Source organism: Rhincodon typus, chromosome 5, assembly GCF_021869965.1.
Source record: "Rhincodon typus isolate 14 chromosome 5, sRhiTyp1.1, whole genome shotgun sequence".
Lineage (NCBI taxonomy): Eukaryota > Metazoa > Chordata > Chondrichthyes > Orectolobiformes > Rhincodontidae > Rhincodon > Rhincodon typus.
Genome location: NC_063336.1, coordinates 72,231,817 through 72,253,299, shown reverse-complemented (window position 1 = coordinate 72,253,299; position 21,483 = coordinate 72,231,817).

Sequence of the window (21,483 nt, the reverse complement as noted above, 5' to 3'; positions counted from 1 at the left end):
CCGCACTATGATATAAAGTGGACGATCCATCACAGCCTCTTTGATTGGCACCACATCTACAAACATTCACTCCCTTCACATAGTAGTAGCAATGTGTATCATCTGATGCACTTCAGAAATTTACCAAGGTTTCTTAGACAGCACCTTACAAACCCACAAAAACTTTCACCTAGAAGGACAAGGACAGCAGATACTTGAGCACAACAACATCTACAAGGTCTCCTTCAAGGCATGTATATATTTCCTGACTTGGAAATGTGTCATTTTTCCACAACTACCAAGTCAATGTTAAGGCACTCTCTTCATAACACTACCTAAAACTGCTAGAGCTAGAACTAGAACTAGAACTGCAGTAGCTCAAGGCAGCTCACTACCACCTTCTCCAGGGCAATTAGGAATGGCCAATAAATACTAATCTTGGCAACAACATTCATCCCATGAAGGAATTAAAAGGCGTTCATGCAGATTGGGTAAGTTTGATAAGGTAAAGAAATTAATTTTTTTGAATTCTGTAGCCCCCTATATAGTCGCAGATATTTTCTTTATTAAAATTGACTCCAGGCTTTGTGACCAGAATAAAGAAAAATAAAGGGAGCTTTGAGAGTTATATTAAGCTACAAGGTGTACAAAAACCTCATTGAGGAATTGAGTATTCATACAATGGAAGGATCTGTATTTGTAAAAGTGGAAACTTAAACTGGAAATTAACTGAGAGAATTCACACTGGAAAGCTTTTGGAGATTAAGTTAAACATCACAAGTTCTTTTTATGACCACAGGAATGGTACACACAGGATTCAAATACTTAGTATTAAATAATAGAAATTGCATTCTTGTGCCAATAGTATTAGTTGAGATAAACAGTTTTACACGGTTACCATTAGCAATCAAGAGAAGGTTCACAATTTTGCAAAAAAGTACTAGCAATTATTCAACTTCTACAGATTATGTAAATTGGACATACTTTATGAACAAACGTAAATGTCTTTAAAAAGGCTTGCTCACTTGAATTATCTGTACTGGAGTTTTTTTCAATATATTAACAGTTTGAAGCTAGACGCTTTCTGATTCTATCTGAAAAGTGTAACAAGTATCAATTACATTACCTTGGTAATGGCAGAACAATTGCTCACATAATTCAGAGGAATGGATCAAACTGTTGGTAAGATTTATTCTACTTTAACAAACGCTTCCAAGATAAGATTCTGAGCCAGAACATAAGAACATATCTGCATTCTGAAAAAGAACTTTGCAAATGTTACTTGCCACTTGTCAACCTGGACTTTGTCCAGATCTTGTTGCATTTGAATATGGACTGCTTCTATATCTGAGGAGTCACAAAACGGTGCTGAACATTGCATGATCATCGGCAAACATCCCCACCTCTGACCTCATGATGGAAGGAAAGTCACTGATAAAGCAACTGAAGATGTTTCAGCCTAGGACACTCCCCAGAGATGTCCTAGAACTGAGATGACAGACCTCCAACAACCACAACCATCTTCCTGTGTGATAGATATGACCCCAACCAACGGAAATTTTGCTATCTGCTTCTCGGATTCCAGTTTTGCTATGGTTCTTTGATGCCACATGCAATCAAATATGGCCTTGATTTAAAGGCCATCACTCTCAATGAACCCCTGGTATTCAGTTCATTTGTTCGTGTTTAACCAAGGCTGTAATGATGTCAGAAGCTGAGTGGCCCTGGCAGAACCCAAACTGGGCATCAGTAAGCAGATTGTTGCTGAGCAGGTGCTGCTTAGTTGCACTGTTGGTGTCACATAGAATTTAGAACAGTACAGCACAGCACAGGAATGTGCCCTTTGGTCCCCAGTGTTGTGCCAAACATGATGCTAAATTAAACTAATCTCTTCTGCCCTTGGTCCATATACTTCCATTCCCTGCATATTCATGTGCTTATCTAAAAGCCCCTTAAACATCGCTATATCTGCCTCTACCACCACCGTATTCCAGATATCTGCCCCTCACCTATGATACAATCATATAGCATGGAAACAGACACTTAGTCCAACCAGTCCATGCCAAACAGAATCCCAAACTAAATTAGTCCCACCTGCCTGCATTTGGCCCATATGCCTCTAAATATTTTTTATTCATGTAGTTATCAAAAAGTCTTTTAAATGTTAACTGTACTGGGATCCACGACTTCCTCAAAAAGCTCATTCCACACGTAAACCACTGTATAAAAAAATGCTCGTCATTTTTAAATCTTTCTCCTCTCACTTTAAAAAAATGCCCTCTAGTCTTGAAATGCCACATCCTAGGAAAAAGACACAACACAAAGTTATAGTCCAAGATAGTAAGAACTGCAGATGCTGCTGTCAGAGATAACACAGCATGGAGCTGGAGGAACACAGCAGGCCAGGCAGCATCAGAGGAGCAGGGAAAGTTGACGTTTCAAGTAGGGACCTTTCTTCAGAAGTGGGGAGGGAGAGGGGGAGGGGGAAGGAAGCTCAGATATAGGGAGAGGAGGGTGGGGCTGGGGAAGGTAGGTGGCATGGTGATAGGTGAGTGCAGGTAGGGAGTGGTGGGTATTGGTCAGTGAGGTGGGAGGGGCGGATAGGTGGGAGAGAAGATGGACAGGTTGTGACAGTCCAAGGGCATGGGGAATAGAGGGAGGGTTGGACATGGGGTGAGGCGGTGGGGTGGGGAGATTTTGAAACTGGTAAATTCCACGTTTAGGCCGTTGGGCTGTAGGGTCACGAGGTGGAATAGAAGGTGCTGCTCCTCCAGTTTGCGGCTGGCGTCATTGTGACACTGGAGGAGGCCTAGGATGGACATGTCACGCAGGGAGTAGGAGGGGGAGTTGAAATGGTTTGCGACCAGAAGGTGTTGTCATTTGTCACGAACAGAGTGCAAGTGCTCTACAAAACAGTTACAGTCCAACAGGTTCATTTGTAAACACAAACTTTTGGAGCCTCACACCTTCTTCAGGTGTTCATTAGAAAGGTAGCATCAGACACAGAATTTATAAGTAAAAGATCAAAGGGTCACACCACTGATCAGGATGTATTAAACAAACCTGAGATGCTGTTAAATCTTCAAATCAGTTAGAAGGTTTTCAACTGATTAATATGTATATGTAAATCCCCAAATTCCTTACAAATCACTGTCCTGAGAGAAGTAAAGGTTTTATCAGTGTAAAGAAGAGGTGACATTTTAAGTCAGAAAATGCATGTTAGGTGTGAGGCCTTGTTTAGAATTTGGTGTGTTTTGGATTGGAGTCAGACTGGTTTTATTTCTAAAGTAGGAATTTAATAAAACACCACATTGACTGACTATCTATAAACTGTGTGCTTTTTGAACAAAATAGAATGGATCTGCAAATACTAATTCACCCCCTTGATCCATGTGCACGCGTGCCTATGTGTGCGATGGAGAGAGAGAGTGTATGTACGTGTGAGGGGTGTGAAGATCCGAGGCCAAATGTCCTTGACTGCTGAAGTGTTCCCCCCTGGGAGGGAACATCCCTGTCTGGCTATTGTTGCAGTGTCCAATCATCTGTTGTTATAGTGTCTACATGGCCTCACAAATATTACATGCCTCAGGGCATCCTTACCTGCAGCATATGAGATAGACAACGTTGGCCCAGTCACGAGTATCTGCCATGCACAAGGTGGGTGGTGTTCCCATGTGTGATAGTAGTGTCCATTTCGAAGATCTGACATGTCTTGCAGCGGCTGCCATGAAAGGGTTGTATTGTGTTGTGACCGAAGCCCTCTCCCTCCCCTCCCTGCCCGATCCCTCTACCCCATCGTGCACCCTCCCTCCCCCTCCTCTGATCTTCCCCTCGCCCTCCCTCCACCCTCTTACTCCCCCTCGCCCTCTCTCACGCACGCGCACGTCCCCTCCCCCTGTCTTTCATGCATGCACACGCACACATCTATGGGGTGAATTTGTATTTGCAGATACATTCTATTTTGTTCAAAAGCACACAATTTATAGACAGTCAGTCAGTATGGCATTTTATAAATTCCTACTTCAGAAATAAAACCAGTCTGACTCCAATCCAAAACACAAACAGATTCTAAACAAGGCCTCACACTTAACATGCATTGGGTGACTTAAAATGCCACCTCTTCTTTACTCTGATAAGACTTTTGGTTCTCTCAGGACAGTGATCTGTAAGGAATTCAGGGATTTATAAATGCATATTAATCAGTTAGAAAGTTTTAACTGTTTGAAGATTTAACAGCATCTCAGGTTTGTTTAATACATCCTGATAAGTGGTGTGACCCTTTGATCTTTTACTTATAAATTCTGTGTCTGATACTACCTCTCTCACTAACATCTGAAGGAGGAGTGAAGCTCCGAAAGCTTGTGTTTTCAAATAAACCTGTTGTCGTGTGATTTCTGACCTTGTCCACCCCAATTCAACACCAGCACCTCCACATCTTAGGAAAAAGACACCTGACATTCATCTTATCTATAACCCTTGTGATTTTATAAACCTCTGCAAGGTCAGCCCTGAACCTCCTACACTCCAGAGAAAAACACCCTGGATAGGCCTGTCCTTATAAACCAAACCTTCCAGTCCCGGCAACATCCTGGTAAATCTCTTCTGAACCCTCTCCAGTTTAATAATACCCTTCCTATGACAAGGTGACCAGAACTGGACACAGTACTCCAAAAGAAGCCTGACCAACGTCCTGCACAAACCCAACATAACATCCCAACTCCTACACTCAAAGTTCCTAGAAATGAAGGCAATCATGCTAAATGCCTTCTTCAGCACCCTATCGATACGTGATGCAAAGTTAAAAAGAATTACATATCTGAACCCCAAGGTCTCTCTGTTATATAATAGTACCAAAAGCCCTACTTTTAATTGTTTAAGTCTTGCCTCTGTTTGTTTTATCCATATGCAATAGCTCGCAATTTTCCAAATCAAACGCCATCTGCCACGCTTCAGCCCATTGACCCAATTAGTCAAGATCTCTTTGTTATCTTAGATAACCTTCTTCACTGGCCACTATCTCATCAATCTTGGTGTCATCTGCAAACTTACTAACCATGCTTTCTATATTCTCTTCTAATTCATTTATAAAAATGACGAACAAAAGTGGACCAGCACCGATCCCTGTGTAATACCACTGGTCACAGACCTCGAGTCTGAGAAACAACCCTCCACCATCACTCTTTGTCTCCTGCCATTAAGCCAATTGTGTGTTCAATTGGCACAGTCACCCTGAATCCCATGTGATCTAGCTTTAATAATTAGTTTATCATGCAGAACCTGGTCAAAGGTTTTCTAAAGTCCAAGTAAACAATGTCTACCGCTTTGCCCTCAATCTTCTTGGTTACTTCCTCAGAACACTTAATCAAGTTCTCTTCCCCAGCATACTCCTAGCATACGTCCAAGCTATCGAAAACAAAATTGACGAACTCAGGTCCAGACTTACCTTCCAGCGGGAACTGAGAGACTGCTGTGTGCTCTATTTTACAGAGACATGGCTCACTCCTGCCATACCTGACTGTGCCTTGCAAGCTGAGGGGCTCTCCATACATCGCATGGACCACACAGTGTCCTCAGGTAAGGCAAAAGGTGGAGGGTTATGCTTCCTAATCAACACCGCATGGTGGTCAGAGGTGGCAACCCTGGTGAGCCACTGCTCCCCAGACTTAGAATACATTAGCGAAATGCTGTCCCTACTATCTGCCACACAAGTTAACCTCTGCCATCCTGACAGCAGGCTACATACCACACTATGCAGATGCGAAGAATGCCCTGAATGAAATTTACACTGCTACAAACGCTCTGGAGACAAAATTTCCTGAGGCCTTTTTCCTCATGGAAGGCAACTTCAAGCAGGCCAACCTCAAGAGGGTGCTGCCAACATACCACTAACACATCTGCCCCACTACAGGACTGAAAATCACAGACCGCTGTTACACAGCCATCAAAGATGCCAACCGCTCCAATCCCTGTCAATACTTAGGAAAATCTGATCACAGCACTGTGCTCCTCCTCCTTACAAGCAAAAGCTGAAATGGGAGGGTCCTTCACTAAAAGAAGTAAAATGCTGGTCTGAGGCAGCGGAAGAACATCTCTGGAACTGTTTGGAATCGGTGAATTGGACCATATTCAAGAACTTAGTGGACCACCATCACGGACTTCATTAGCAAGTGCATGGAGGACTGCGAACCCAATGAAGTCAATCTGGGTGTCAAACCGGGAAATCCACTGCCTACTGAAGATCATGCGTGCAGCATTCAAGTTGGAAGACCCAGACCTATGCAGAAAATCCAGATATGACAAAGCAAAACCATCAGAGATGCCAAGAAGTAGTACCCAACCAAGTCAGAGGCCCAAAGCAACCATACCGGTACCTGCCACCTGTTTCAAGGCCTACATAACATAACGGGATACAAAGTGAAGCAGAGCAAGACAGCGAACAAAAACATATCCCTCCCTGATGTGCTTAATGCTTTCTATGCTCGGTTCAAGCAGAATGCCAGTGCGCGGTGTCACCTGCCCCAGATGCACCTGTTCCCTCCGTCACCGCTGCAGACATCAGATCAGTCTTACTGAAAATCAACCCAAGGAAAATGATGGGCCCGGATGGTGTCCCCGGCCATGCACTTAGATCCTGTGCGGACCAGCTGGCAGAGGTATTCAATGATACCTTCAGCCTCTCCCTCCTACAAGCCAAAGTCCTCACCTGCTTCAGGAAAACCACCATCATCCCAGTACCAAAGAAAGCACATGCAACACACCTTAATGACTGCCACCCAGGGGCTCTGACTTCCATAATCTTGAAGTGCTTCAAGAGGTTAGTCATGGCTCACATCAACTCTAGCTTCCCAGCCTGCCTCGATCCCCTGCAATTTGACTTCCTATGAAACAGGTCCACAGTGGATGCCATTTCCCTAGCCCTACACTCATCTCTGGAATATCTGGTTAACAAGGTCATATATGTCGCACTCCTACACATTGACTACAGCTCTGCTCCTACATCATAATCCCTCCAGACTAATCTCAAAACTCCAAGACCTAGGTCTCGGCTCTGCCCTCTGAAACTGGATCCTCAGCTTCCTGACCCAACAGGAAATCCACTGCCTACTGAAGACCAGGTGTACAGCATTCAAGTTGGAAGACCCCGACCTATTCAGAAATATCCAGAGATGACCTTCACAAAACCATCAGAAATGCCAAGAGGCAGTACCAGACCAATCAGTGAAGATAGACAATTGCACTTCCTCCACGATAACCCTCAACACTGGAGATCCCCAAAGGATGTGTTCTTAGCCCCCTACTGTCTCCCTGTACACCCATGACCGTGTAGCCAAATTCCAAATGAATGCCCTCTATAACTTTGCTGGCGACAACACCGTGGCAGGACAGATACCAAATATCAATGAGTCAGAATACAGAAAAGAGATAGAAGGCTTGGTGTCATGGTGCAATGATAACAAACTCTTTTTCAGTATCGGCAAAACAAAAGAACTTATCATTGACTTCAAGAAGAAAGGGGAAGGACACGCCCCATATACATCAACAGAGCTGAGATAGAGAGGGTTGAAGTATCCAGTTCCTAGGACTGACGATATCCGACCACCTGTCCTGGACTTCCCACATAGATGCGATCGTCAAGAAGGCACAATAGCGCCTCTTCTTCCTCAGGCTGCTGAGGAAATTCGGTATGTCCACAAAGACCCTCATTAACAGATGCACCAAATAAAGCATACTATCTGGCTGCATTCTGGCATGGTACTGCAACTGGTCTGCCCAGGACCATTAGAAACTGCAGAAGATTGTGTGCACAGACCAGACTATTACGGAAGCCAATCTTCCATCCATAGACTCCATTTACACTTCTCGTTGCCAACACCATTAAAGACCTCAACCTCTTCCATCAGGCAGAAGATACAGAAGCTTGAACACCACACCAACTGGTTCAAGAACAGTTTCTACCCTGCCATTATTAGATTGCTGAATGGACTCTCTAACTTCAAATTACGTTGATCTTCCTTTATGCACTTCCTGTGCAGGGTAACCTGTATGTCTCTCTCTGTCTAAGCATCCTATGATCTGTAAGTCCTTGTTTGCTATGATCTGTTTTTCACTGTACTTGCGACTACAATAAATCAAATCAAAATCAAGTTTATGAGACACAATTTTCCTTGCACAAAACCATGCTGACTATCCCCAGTCATTCCTGGCCTCTCCAAATGCATATAAATCCTATCTTTCAGAATCACTTCCAACAACTTACCCACCTCTGAAGTCAGACTCACAGGTCTATAGTTCCCAAACTTCTCCTTACATCCATTCTTAAACAAATGCACAATATAGGCTACTCTCTTGTCATTCATCTCCTCACCTATATTTATAGATGATACAAACATTTCTGCAAGGGGCCTTCCTAACATCCCACAAAGTCCAGGATAAACAAGGTCAGGTCCCAGAGATTTATCCTCTTTTATATTGTCTAAGACCTCCAACACTTCCTCTTCTGTAGCGTAAACTGCTTTCAAAATATCAATAAAATCCAAAAGGACTGTGGATGCTGTAAATCAGGAACAAAAACAGAAGTTACTGGAAAAGTTCAGCAGGTCTGGCAGCATCTATTAAGAAAAGAATCAAAGTTAACATTTTGGGTCTGGTGACCCTTCCTCAGAACTGCTTTTTCTGCCATTTTTCTTCACAGATGCTACCAGTCCTGCTGAGCTTTTCCAGCAACTTCTGTTTTGTTCAAAATATCAATGTTTATTTCTGAGTTCTCTAGCCTCCATTTCTTTTTCAACAGTAAAAACTGACATCAAATATTCAATTTATTCTCCCATCTCCTGAGGTTGAACAGAAAGATGGCCTCTTTAATCTTTAAGGGGTCCTTACTCTCTTTCTAGTTGCTCTCTTCATCTTAATGTACTTGTAGAATCTCTTTGGATTATCCTTGACCTTATTTGCCAAGGGTACCTCATATCCCCTCTTTGCCTTCCTGATCTCCATCTTAAGAATGCCCCTACACTCTTTACACTGATCATGAGATTCATTTGAACTGAGATTTTTATATCTATGGATGTTTTTTATTCTTGACTAGAACCTCAATATCCTTATTCATCCATTATTCTCTAATCCTAACAGCCTTACCTTTCACTCTAAAAGGAACATAATGACTCTAAACTCACGTTATCACACTTTTGAAAACCTCCCACTTATCAGACATCCCTTTACCTGCCAACAGTCTACTCCAATCAATTTTTGGACATGCTTGTCTCATACCATTAATATTTGCCTTTCTCCAATTAAAGAGTTTAATTTTATGGAAGGTTTAACCTTTTCCATAACTATTTTAAAACGAATAGAAGTATGATCACTAGACCCAAAGTGTTCCCCTATCACTTCAGTCACTTGCCCTATCTTATTATCCAAGGTCAAGTTTTGCTCCTTCTATAGTAGGAACATGTACGTATTAATAAAGAAAATTTTCTTGAACACATTTAACAAAATTCTTCACCATCCAAACCTTTAACACTATGGTAGTCCCAGTTAATTAAAATTACCCATTATAACCTTATTATTTTCACATATATCGGAGATCTCTCTGCATATTTGTTTCTCAATTTCCCCTTGACTATTGAAAAATCAATAGTACAATCCCATCAAGGTGATCATTCCTTTTTTATTTCAAATTTCAACCCATATGTTTTCACTGGATGATTTTTCAGAAATACCTTCTCTAGTTACAACAGTAATGCTTTCCTTAATCAAAAATGCCATTTCCCCTCCTCTTGTCTCTTTTTCTTTCTTTCCTATAGAATCTGAAACCCAGAACATTGAGCTGCCAGTCCTATCCATCCATCCCTTAGCCAAGTTTCTGTAATAGCCATGAACTCTCAATCCCATATTCCATCTACTTTGAACATTTCCCCTCTCACCTTAAATGCATGCCCCCTAGTATTAGACATTTCAGCTCTGGGGAAAAGATTCTGATGGTCAACCCTATCTATTTATTTTATAGACATCTATTAAGTCTCCCCTTAGCCTCTGCTGCTCTAGAGAAAACAACCTGATTTTTTCTAGTCTCTACTTATAGTTCATGCGCTCTAATCCAGGCAGCATCCTGGGCAGCACGGTGGCTCAGTGGTTAGCACTGCTGCCTCACAGTGCCAAGGACCTGGGTTCAATTGCATCCTTGGGCAACTGTCTGTGTGGAGCTTGCACATTCTCCCCATGTCTGCGTGGGTTTCTTCCAGGTGCTCTGGTTTCCTCCCACAGTGCAAAGATGCGCAGGCTAGATCGATTGGCCATGCTAAATTGCCCATAGTGTTCTGGGATGTGTAGATTAGGTGAGGTATAGGGTGATGGGTCTGAGTGGATGCTTTGAGGGTCGGTGTGGACTTGTTGGGCCAAAGGGTCTGTTTCCACACTGTAGGGGTTCTATTCTATTCAAAATAAACCTCTTCTGCACCCTCTGCAAAGCCTCCACATATTTCCTGTAATGTGGCGACCAGTACGGAACACAATACTCTAAGTGTGGCCTAACCAAAGTCTTATTAAAGTTGCAACATGACATCCTGGCTCTTGCATTCATTTCCCCAACCAATAAAGGCAAGCATGCCACATGCCTCTTTACCACCCTCTTGTCTTGTGGCCACTTTCAGAGAGCTATGGATATGAACCCCAAGATCCCTCTGTACATCTATGCTGTACCAGGATCCTGCCGTTAACTATATACTTTTCCTTAACATTTGATCTCCCAAAATGCAGCACCTCACACTTACCTGAATTAAACTCCATCTGCCATTTCTCCTCCCCATATCTGCAACTGATCTATATCTCGTTGTATCCTCGGACAAACTTCTACGCTATCCACAATTTCACCCATCTTTGTGTCTTCTGCAAACTTACGAAAACACACTTCCACCACTACCCTCTGCCTTCTACGGGCAAGCCAATTCTGAATTCAAGTGGCCAAGTCATCATGGATCCCATGAATCTTAATCTTCTGGTTGAGCCTACCATGTCGAAAGCTTCACTAAAATCCACGTAGACAATATCCACTACTCTATCCTCATCGATCATCTTCACCCCTCCTGGAAAATTCAATCAAGTTAGTAAGGCATGACTTGCCCTCCACAAAGCCATGCTGACTGTCACTAATTAGGCCATGCTTTTCCAAATGCATGAAATCCTATCCCTAAGAATTCTCTCCAATAGTTTCCCACCACCAAAGTGAAACTAACTGGTCCCTGTTTCCCTTTTTAAACAGAGGAACAACATTAGCTACTCACCAGTCCTGTGGGACCTCTCCAGTAGCTAGCAAGGTCACCTTCCATCACTTTACTGATGAATGAAACGAGACTGATTGACTAGGTTGGAGTTGTTCTTGCTTTTTGTGTATAGATCATATCTGAGCAATTTTCCACAGTCAGGTAAATGCCAGTGTGGTAACTGTACAGGAAGAGCTGGGCTACGAGACTGGCAAGTTCTGAACCACAAGTCTTCAGTACTACTGCCAAAATGTTGTCAAGACCTATAGCCTTTTCAATTTTCAGCACCTGTAACGGTTTCTTGATATCACATGAATTGTATCGAATTAGCCGAAGACTGGGATATGATGCTAGGGACCATTGGAGGAGGCCAAGATGGATCATTCACTTGGCACTTCTAGCTGAAGATTGTTGCAAATGTTTTAGTTTTATCTTTTGTGCTGATGTGTTGGGCTTTTCCATAGCTGAGGATGGGAATGTTTGTGTAGCCTCCTCCTCTAGTGAATTGTTTAATTGTACAATGGACAATTAGACGTGGCAGGATTGCAGAGCTTAGTTCTGATCCGTTGTTTGTGGGATTGCTTATGTCCATCTATCATTTGCTGCTTATGCTGTTTAGCTTGCAAGCATTCCTGCTTGGTAGCTTCACCAGGTAGACACCTCTTTATTTTAAATGGTGCTGCTCCTGGTATGACCTCTTGCACATTCCATTGAATCAGGGTTGATCCCTGCCTTTATGGTAATGGTTGAGTCAGAGTGGGGGGGTGGATATGCAAGGCCAAGAGATTGCAGATTGTGTTGCAGTGATGTGGCTGTTAATGGTCCACAGCACCTCATGGATGTCCAGTCGACTTGCTGGATCTATTCGAAGTCTGTCCCATTTAGCACACTGATAGTACCACACCTCATGATGGAGGGTATTCTCAATATGAAGGTGGATCTTTGTCTCTATAAGGACTGTGTGGTTGTCACTCTTATAGATGCTGTCATGGAGAAATGCATCTGCAACTGGCAGATGGGTGAGGATGAGGTGAAGTATGTTTTTTCCCTCTTGATGGTTCCTTCACCACTGCCACAAACCCAGTTTAGCAGCTATGTCCTGACCAGCTTGATCAGTAGGGCTGCTGCTTAACCACTCTTGGTGGACACAGAAATTCACTAGAGTACATTTTGTGCCCTTTTCACTTTCAATAATTCCTCCAAGATGTTGTTCAACATGGAGGGGTACTGGTTCATGAGCCAAAGGAGGATGATACGTAGTAATCAGCAAGAGGTTTACATGCTCATGTTTAACCTGAAGCCATGAAACTTCATAGTCTGGAGTCAATGTTGAGGACTTGCAGGACAATTCCCTCTCAACTGTATACTACTATGCTGCCACATCTGCTGGGTCTGTTCTGCTGGTGGGTCAGGACATATCCAGAAATAGTGACAATGACATTGTCTGTAAAGTATGGTTCTGTGATTATGATTATGCCAAGCTGTTGCTCGTGTGAGACAGCTCTTCCACTTTTGGCATGAGTCCCCAGATGTCAGTAAGGAGGATTTTTCAGTGTTGATAAGGCTGTTTCTGCCGTTGTTGTTTCCAGTGCCTAGGTCGATGCCAGGTGGTCATTTTCATTTCTTTGTCAAGACTTTGTAGCATTTGATACAACTGACTGGCTGGCCAGACCATTTCAGAGGGAAATTGAGTGAACCACATTGCTGTGGGGTCTGGAGTCACATGTAGGCCAGAACAGGTGAAGATAGAGATTTCCTTCCCTATCCTAAAATATCTTTAGCCTGTCATTCAGCTCCTGTCAATTATCTTAAACAAGATATAAATTAAAATCCAAGTTACCACATCAAGATCATGCATTCCATTATGATTTTAGAAGTATCAATCAACATGTGAAAGGGCAATTAGGGACAGACAACAAATGCTGGGCCAAACAGTGACACTGATATCCCATGAATGAATTTTTTTCTTGCTGGTTCCTGGCAAGCCAGAGGTCATGGCTCATATCTGTGGATCTGATGAGATTCATTCCTAAATTGAGCAATCAACCTTTTCCCTTGAATCTCAATTTCTGAAGTCAATTTCAAAAAGACCAATATTAATTGCCAAATCTTGATATTAACCACAAGAATAAACTATAGTGTGCACATTGAGATACTCTGAAGCTGATATAAATTCCAGACAGGGGTCATTCAGTTAGTCCTTACATTATAGGTGCTATCTACTATCTTTCAGCTTTGATCACTAAACTCTCACTTTTCATCAGTAAGCAATCAGAAAACTTTGGTTACTTGCTTCTCCAAAACATACTTGGATTAATTCAATATTATTTAACTGTGAATTGCTCCACCCATAATAACACAAAGTCGTATTAGATTTAGTTTGTAATATTATTCTCAAAAATAAATCATGTAATCACTGACTATTGACCAAAATCTATAGCCCAAAGGGTGTATCCTACCTCTATTACATTGTAGGTGAGAGGCTCTAACAATGATGTATTTTAAAGACATCTTTTAAAAGCACTGCCTTTTAAAAGTTGATGTTTAAGAATTGGGCCACAGCTTCAACAATTCACATTTATTCAGAGCTTTTAACTGAATTAGATGTCTTAAGGCACTTCACAACAGCATTTTCACAAAAAACACAGAAGAGAAGATATTAATGCAAGTATCTACGAAGTCACTCAAGTAGGTAAATCTTAAGGAGTGTCTTCAAGGAGGCAAGGCACATCCAGACGGAAGCAGCTCAGGATCCAAACATTGCACCACCAATCAAGCAAGAGAACATCACTTCCATCAATTTTTAAATGATGCAAAATGTCAAACAAGTAAACATTCAGATGACACCCTCTATGTCCTCTTTGTTGGATGTAAAAAAGCAGAAACACCATTTCCATGAACAGTAACTGCATAACATCCTGAAGTCACAAGAAATTACATACATTTTCTTTTTTTTTCTTTATTCATTCACGGGATGAGGGCCTCGCTGACCAGGCAGCATTTATTGCCCGGAGGGCGGTTTAGAGTCAACCACATTGCTATGGGTCTAGAGTCACATAGCACGCCTCTAGGTTTGTGGTACTGGGTGTTTCTTACTACATAGTATGCATTGTCTGTGAAACATTCTGCCTGTGAGTGGCCCTCAGTTAGGGACAATGGTACGAGTACTCTCTTTGACCAAATTTTTACACATTGTGCTTGGCCAAATTTGCAGTGATTAGAGCTGGGAAATTATGTCTCAAGACAAATAATAGATAACCATAGCTACGGTCAAGGAGGTCATATGTGCTTTAATATGGATTTTTAAAATCACATGATGTCAAACTGAGCATAAACAAAATACCAGCCTGCAAATTACTAAGGACAAATCTGCAAATAATAAAAGAGTAGTAGGAATGGAGTCATGCGGTAGGGCAAAAAACAAAACTCATTTTGAAGGTTACTAAGAAATGAAGTAAATGACTGCAAAATTCATTATGAAGTAATTCATAAAGCTGATAACAGAAAATGAATCACTCAGGATCAGAGTTGTTTTCAAAAAGGGAATTAGGACAGTTACGAGAAGTGAACAACAGATACTGTTAGTCCCATCTTAAGAAAAGCTGCATGACATGCATAGACAAAACAACCAAGATAAATGGGAAGGAAAGAACTGGAAGGCAAGATGTTACTTCCTCATTTTATGCTTTTTTTCAGGTTTTTAGCATCTTCAATACTCAAACCATTTACTGATCAACTAATTTTCAATTAAAATGCTATACACGTGATCATGGAAACGTTATGTTTCTCTTTAAAATATCCATAATTCATATTCTCTAGTCATGAAAAATCAACAAAGCATGAAAATGAATTAAATACATATTAGCAATGTTCATTATTTGACAATTATTCAGATGTTTCAGATTTAAATCTGATCTTTAAACTTGGTAATTCATTCAAGTAATGATTCAGTCGAGTTGCTTACCCCAGCCTATATTAAGACTATGTGTTTAATATTGAAAGAAAAGGCAATATGCCTACTGTTCAAGATTGTATCAGTTTCTATAGTGCCAATTCTAATCCAATCCCAATGTATCTGGAAACCACATACCTAATAACAATATTTATAACAATATTTCAACAAGGGTGCACAACGTAATCTCGATAGGGAACATCAATATCCATCACTGAGTGACTTGGAGCACCACTACTGATCAAGCTGGTTGAGTCTTATCACAAGGCACAGAGGTTGGAATAGGTCTGTAGCAAGGTGGTGAAAGAACTAAAAAATGGGGAAAAAAGATACTTGACTTTATCCTTACCAATCTGGCTGCTGCAAATGCATGATAGTATCGGTAAGAGTGACCACTGCATAGTCATTGCGGAAGCAAAGTTCTGTCTTTACATTGAGAATACTGTCCAGTACATTGTATGGCATTAAATGGGATAGACTTCAAACAAACCTACCATCTCTAGATTGGGTATCCATGAGGGACCGTGGACCAAAGCAGCAACACAATCATATTCCAATACAATTTGCAACCTCATGGCTTGGTATATCCCCAATCTACCATTATTGTCAAGCCAAGAGATCAATTCTGGTTCAATGGTATGTGCAGGAGGGCATGCTAATAGCAACATAAGGCATACCTGAAAAAAAATGAGGTTCAACCTGGTGAAGCTTCAACATAGGACTACCTGCAATGCCAAGAGCATAAGCAGCAAGGACTTAGCAAACCCACAGCCAACTAAGCTCTGCAGTCCTGCAACATCTAGTTGTGAATGGTAGTGACCAATCAAACAGCTCACTGGAGGACAAGGCTCCACATACGTCCCATCGTCAATGATGAGGAAGCATGTAAATCAGCACAAAAAGACTGAAATGTCTGTAAGAATCTTCAGCTAAACGTGCCCGGTAGATGATCTACCTGCCTCCTTCAGAGGTCCACAGCTTCATGGATGCCAGTCTTAATCTACTTCAATTCACTCCACCTGATATAAAAGAAATTAGTTGGAGGCACTGGCTACTGCAAAGGCTTTGGGCCATGACAACATTTCTGTGTAGGCACTGACTTGTGCTCCAGAACATGCTGCAGCCCTAACCAAGTACAGCTACAACAGTACAATCTATCTGACAATTTAGAAAAGTACCCAGCTGCTTTTGAACACAAAAACAGGGCTAATCCAACACAGCCAATTACTGCCCCATCAATGAAGATTCAATCATCAGTAAGCTGACAAAGGGAGTCATTAACAGTGTGAACAAACAGCACTTGCTTAGCAATAACCTGCTTACTGACACTCAGTTTGAACTCCACTAGGGCCACTCAGTTCCGGACCTCATTGCAGCCTTGATTCAAACATGGACAGAAGAGTTGAACTCAAGTGTTGAGGTGGGGGCGGGAAAGGAGCAGGACGAGGAATGTGCACATTCGTAATTGGTCATCTTTATTTAGCCAATTGATAAAAATTCTTCTGAACTCAGTGGAATTTAACAGTGGCTCAAGGGCTACACAAGTGTCATAGCTTTCTCAAGCATCCAGAAGTCCACCAGGCAAACTCTGTTAGCTTTGTCTGAGATCTTCTGCAGCAGTCCCTTGTTCAGTGGCACTTAACACCTGATTAAGGGACCCAGCACTGGTGGCTGATGAAAGCCACATCATCTGCTCTTGTTTCTGATTCCCCTGTCACTCCCTCTCCCACAACCCTTTCCAAGTCATCTCACACCTGAGGCCTGGGCCTTTATGGTGATCTGAAGCCTGCCCCAGGTGAATTACTGGTTGATGACAATGCTCACTGAAGCTGTTCTTGTAACGGAGAGCTGTCAGCCTCCTATTGGCCAGCAGGGCTTGGGGAACACAAGACTTCCACACAGGTTCTTGAAGCCTAGGAAAGGCCTGACTCTGGCCAGGTCATTGACAGGCACTTAATTGGATTGAAACCCAAATATTTTCTCCAAATAATGGGCTGAAACTAAGTCAAGCAAGTTTGTGTACGATACAAAGGTGGGCCGCGTTGTGGACAGTGCGGAGGGCTGTTCCAGGTTTCAAAGGGACATTGATAGGATGCATAGCTGGGCTGAGAAGTGGCAGATGGAGTTTAACCCTGAAAAGTGTGAGGTGATTCATTTTGGAAGGACAAACTTGAAAGCAGGAATATAGGGTTAACAGAAAGATTCTTGGCAGTATGGAGGAGCAGAGGGATCTTGGGGTTCATGTTCACAGTTCCCTGAAAGCTGCCATCCAGGTGGATAGAGTTGTTAAGAAGGCGTATGGTGTGTTAGCTTTCACTAATAGAGGGATTGAGTTCAAGAGCCGTGAAGTTATGCTCCAGCTATACAAAAGCCTGGTTCAGCCACATCTGGATTATTGTGTCCAGTTCTGGTTGCCTCATTACAGAAAAGATGTGGAAGCGTTGGAAAAGGTGCAGAGGAGATTTACCAGGATGTTGCCTGGAATGGAGGGAAGGTCTTACAAGGAAAGGTTGAGAGAGCTAGGACTTTTCTCTTTAGAACAACGAAGGATGAGAGGTGACTTGATAGAGGTATACAAAATGATCAGAGATATAGATAGAGTGGATAGCCAGAGACTTTTTCCTAGGGTGGAGGTAGCTATCACGAGTTTTAAAAAGTGAGTGGACATAGATATAGGGGAGACATCAGAGGTAGGCTCTTTACTCAGAGTGGTTGGTACGTGGAATGCATTGCCGGAGAGGGTAGTGGAGTCGGCCTCATTAAGGGCATTTAAGTGGCTATTAGATAGGCATATGGATGATAGTATAAGGTAGGAGTGGAGGTTAGATAGACCTTAAGATTAGGGTAAAAGTTCGGCATAACATCGTGGGCCGAAGGGCCTGTACTGTGCTGTACTGTTCTATGTTCTATATTCTATGTAATTACTTTAAATTCAGACCATTGTAACAGTCCTGGCTGTTAAAGAATAGGGTTAAAAAATACAAAGCTCAGCATATATGTCAAGGAAGAAGTAAATACTGTTAAAAAATCAACTAAATTCATTAAACTGGTCTAAAAGTTAGTACATCTGTCACTAGTTCCTTTGTAAAGCTGAATAATATTTAATGGCACTTTAGTGATTAAGAAGCAGGTTGACCTCATTGATGACAATGTCTTTGATTGTCCCAGGTTAACAACCTCAGTCACCAGAGCCCTGCTGATCAAAGATAACCAGGAGACCCCACCAACTGAGCTGACTGTCTGTCCCTCTTCCGCTGCTATGTTTAGGCCTGGGTGTCCTTGGAGAAGGAGCATCAGGTATCCACCAACACTCTCAATGCTTTTAAGGAGACGTGGGTGTCGCAGGGAGTGGAGTGCTTTATTTCCCCCTTCCAACTCGATTTTGATTTGATCCCTACCCTCCCCTTCACACACTTTTTCACATAAGCATTGCTCGTTCTGAGCTTCACTTGTTACTGGTTCACTGACTGCCTGGGTGTTTTTCCTGGTGGTGAAAACATCTAATGAAATTGAGCTTCACTTTATGCTTTTACTGATTCCTGCACTTACAAACACACACAACACAGATGCTGTGAGGAAGATAAGCACTACTGCTGTATGGCAGTAGTACAAGGGTATAGGACAATAATAAATAACCAGGAGATCCCACAACGTGAGCTGCCTCCAGAACATAGGTGGTATGGATTTTACAGGGGTGAAATGGCGGGCCCTGCAGAGACTGTTGCTGCAGACCATCCACCTCGTCTTCATCCACTGCCTGAGCACGCACTTACCACCCAGTGGTGGAAATCCCCAGTGGAGGGCCCTCTATGCGGGTTTCCTCCCTCTTTTCCTGAGATCTAGGGTGGAGGGTGTCGCACACGACAGTCCCCTGTAACCACAGATTGCAGTGGTTCACGGGCTCCCGGCCCAACTATTTGTTTTGTGGCACTGTGGAGTCTGTGGACTATGTATATATTGGGTGTGGGCATTTGCATTCCCTTTTTAGTTATCTGAAGAACCTTCTCCTCTGTTTTTGGTTGCACTTTACTCCACGCTCCTGCTCTTCGGGCACCTGGTGCACAGGGGAGCAGGCAGGTTGGAGGGTCTCCTCCTGGGTCTGCCCCTGGACCTGGCCAAGCTGGCCAATAACAGTTCCAGGCAGTGAGCTGTAGAAGGGTTTATATGCCTGACTACCTACTCCTCTTCCTTCACTATGTTCGTGCCTGGGTGTCCCTAGAGGAGCATGCGATGTCCACCAATGCTCTCTGTGTTTTTCGGGAGAGGTGGGCACCACGCAAAGTGGAGTGTTTTATTTCCTTCCAATTCTATTTTGATTTGATTGCTATTCTCCCCTTCACTGCCCCTAGAGGGTCTGGTTGATACTGCTTCTTTGGTCACATGGGTGTTTTTTTCTGGTGGTGGACTATTAATAAAGTTATTTACACACCTGATGTTTTTACTGTGCCTCGCACATACTCAGAGACAACACGGGTGCTGTGGGAAAAATAAGCACTATTGCTGTATGGCAGTAGTGTAGGGGTAGAAAAAGAGATACAACCAGGAGACCCCACAACATCAACTGCCTCCAGAACATAGGTAGTATGGATTTTAGAGGGGCAAAATGGCAGGCCCTGTTCAGACTGCTGCCGCACACCATCCACCGTCCGGGCATGCCTTGGCATGCCCATTTACCACCAGGCAGTGTAGATCCCCAGTGGAGGGCTCTCTACGCAGGAGTCTCCCTCTTGGGGATCTGGGGTGGAGGGTGTTGCATGCAGCAGTCCCGTGCAACCGCAGATTGCGGTGATTCACAGACTCCCAGCCCAACTGTTTGTTTTGTGGTGCTGTGGAGTCCGTTGACCATACCTATGTTGGTTCTGCACATTTGCATTTCCTTTTCAGTTATCTCAAAGATCTTCTCCTTTGTTTTTGGTTGTACTTCAGCCCCACTTTCCTGACCTTTGGGCACCCGGTGCAGAGGGGAGCAGGCAGGTCAGAGGATCTCCTCATGGGTCTGCTCCTGGACCTGGCCAGGCTGGCTAGTAACAGGTCCAGACAGCGAGCCGTGGAGGGGGTAATTTATGCTGACTTCCATGGCTACGTTTGAGCCCGAATGTCCCTGGAAAAAGAGCACGTGGTGTCCACCAATGCTCCTGAGGAGAGGTGGGCATTGTGGGGAGTGGAGTGCTTTATTTCCGCCTCCAATTCTATTTTGATTTAGTCCATACCTTCCCCCTCACTTTTTCTTTCATGAAAGCACTGCACCACCAGGGCTTTGTTTGTCACTGGTTCACTGGCCACACAGGTGCTTTCCTGGTGGTCGAATATTAATTTATAACCAGGAGATTAGAATCTCCTTAGTTCAGATAACTAACTCTGAGCTGGCTGGCTACAGCCAGCCTACTGTGGAGGAAGAACTCTGTTTGGACCGTGCTGTTGTCTCGACATCCTATTTGGTTGTGCAAGCGTCCTATTTCTGCTGCTGCCACCACTTGCGCCTTCTAGCTGGGCCCCGCCGTCTGTGGACAGTTGCTGCTGCCTGGGTCCCGCTGCAATACTGACACCTCACAGCATCTGGCAGCACTAATCTTCCCCACCTCCCCCCCGTTCCCCACCCTCTTTTACACTCACCCCCATAGGCAAGGCCAGTTCCAAGGTGCAGCTGGGTCCCACCACCCATGCCACAGTAACCACTGCTTTAGGCCCAGCTGCAGCAAGGCCATGGCTAGTGTAGTCAGCCCACTAGCCATTGTCACTGTGGCTTAAACGTTTGGAAAGGCTACGTTCTTCCTTCAGTCTGAGCAGGCAATGCACCTCACCACAGAGAAGGGGCTCACTGTGGGCAGGACATATTTGCCTGACAACTCTCTGGAGGTCACAGCACAGAGGGTTATGATTTCCAACATCCCGCCCTTCATTGACAGTGAGCTCCTCACTTACAATCACTGGGGGATATCTGGTCAGGTTTCACACCGCTCCTGCTCAGACTAAAGGAACCCGCCCTCAAACACATATATTCTTTCTGGCGCCAGGTCTTTATTTGCTTGGCCCGGGAGGAGGTGACTGAGGGCACTTTCACTGTGCTCCAAGAGGGCATGGCCTACTGCGTCATCTGGACGGCAGACAGCGTGTGGTGTCACCTCTGCTGTATGGTGGAGCAGGAAGAACTGCCTCACCTTGAAGGCTGCCTGGCGTACACTGGTGGTCACAGGTGGCACTGCTGCACCCACTCACCCTCTCCCCTCCTCCTCCTCCCCACAAAGCAACACCGGGAGCCCCGCCAGGGCCCCAGCTGGAGGTTATTGTCACTGG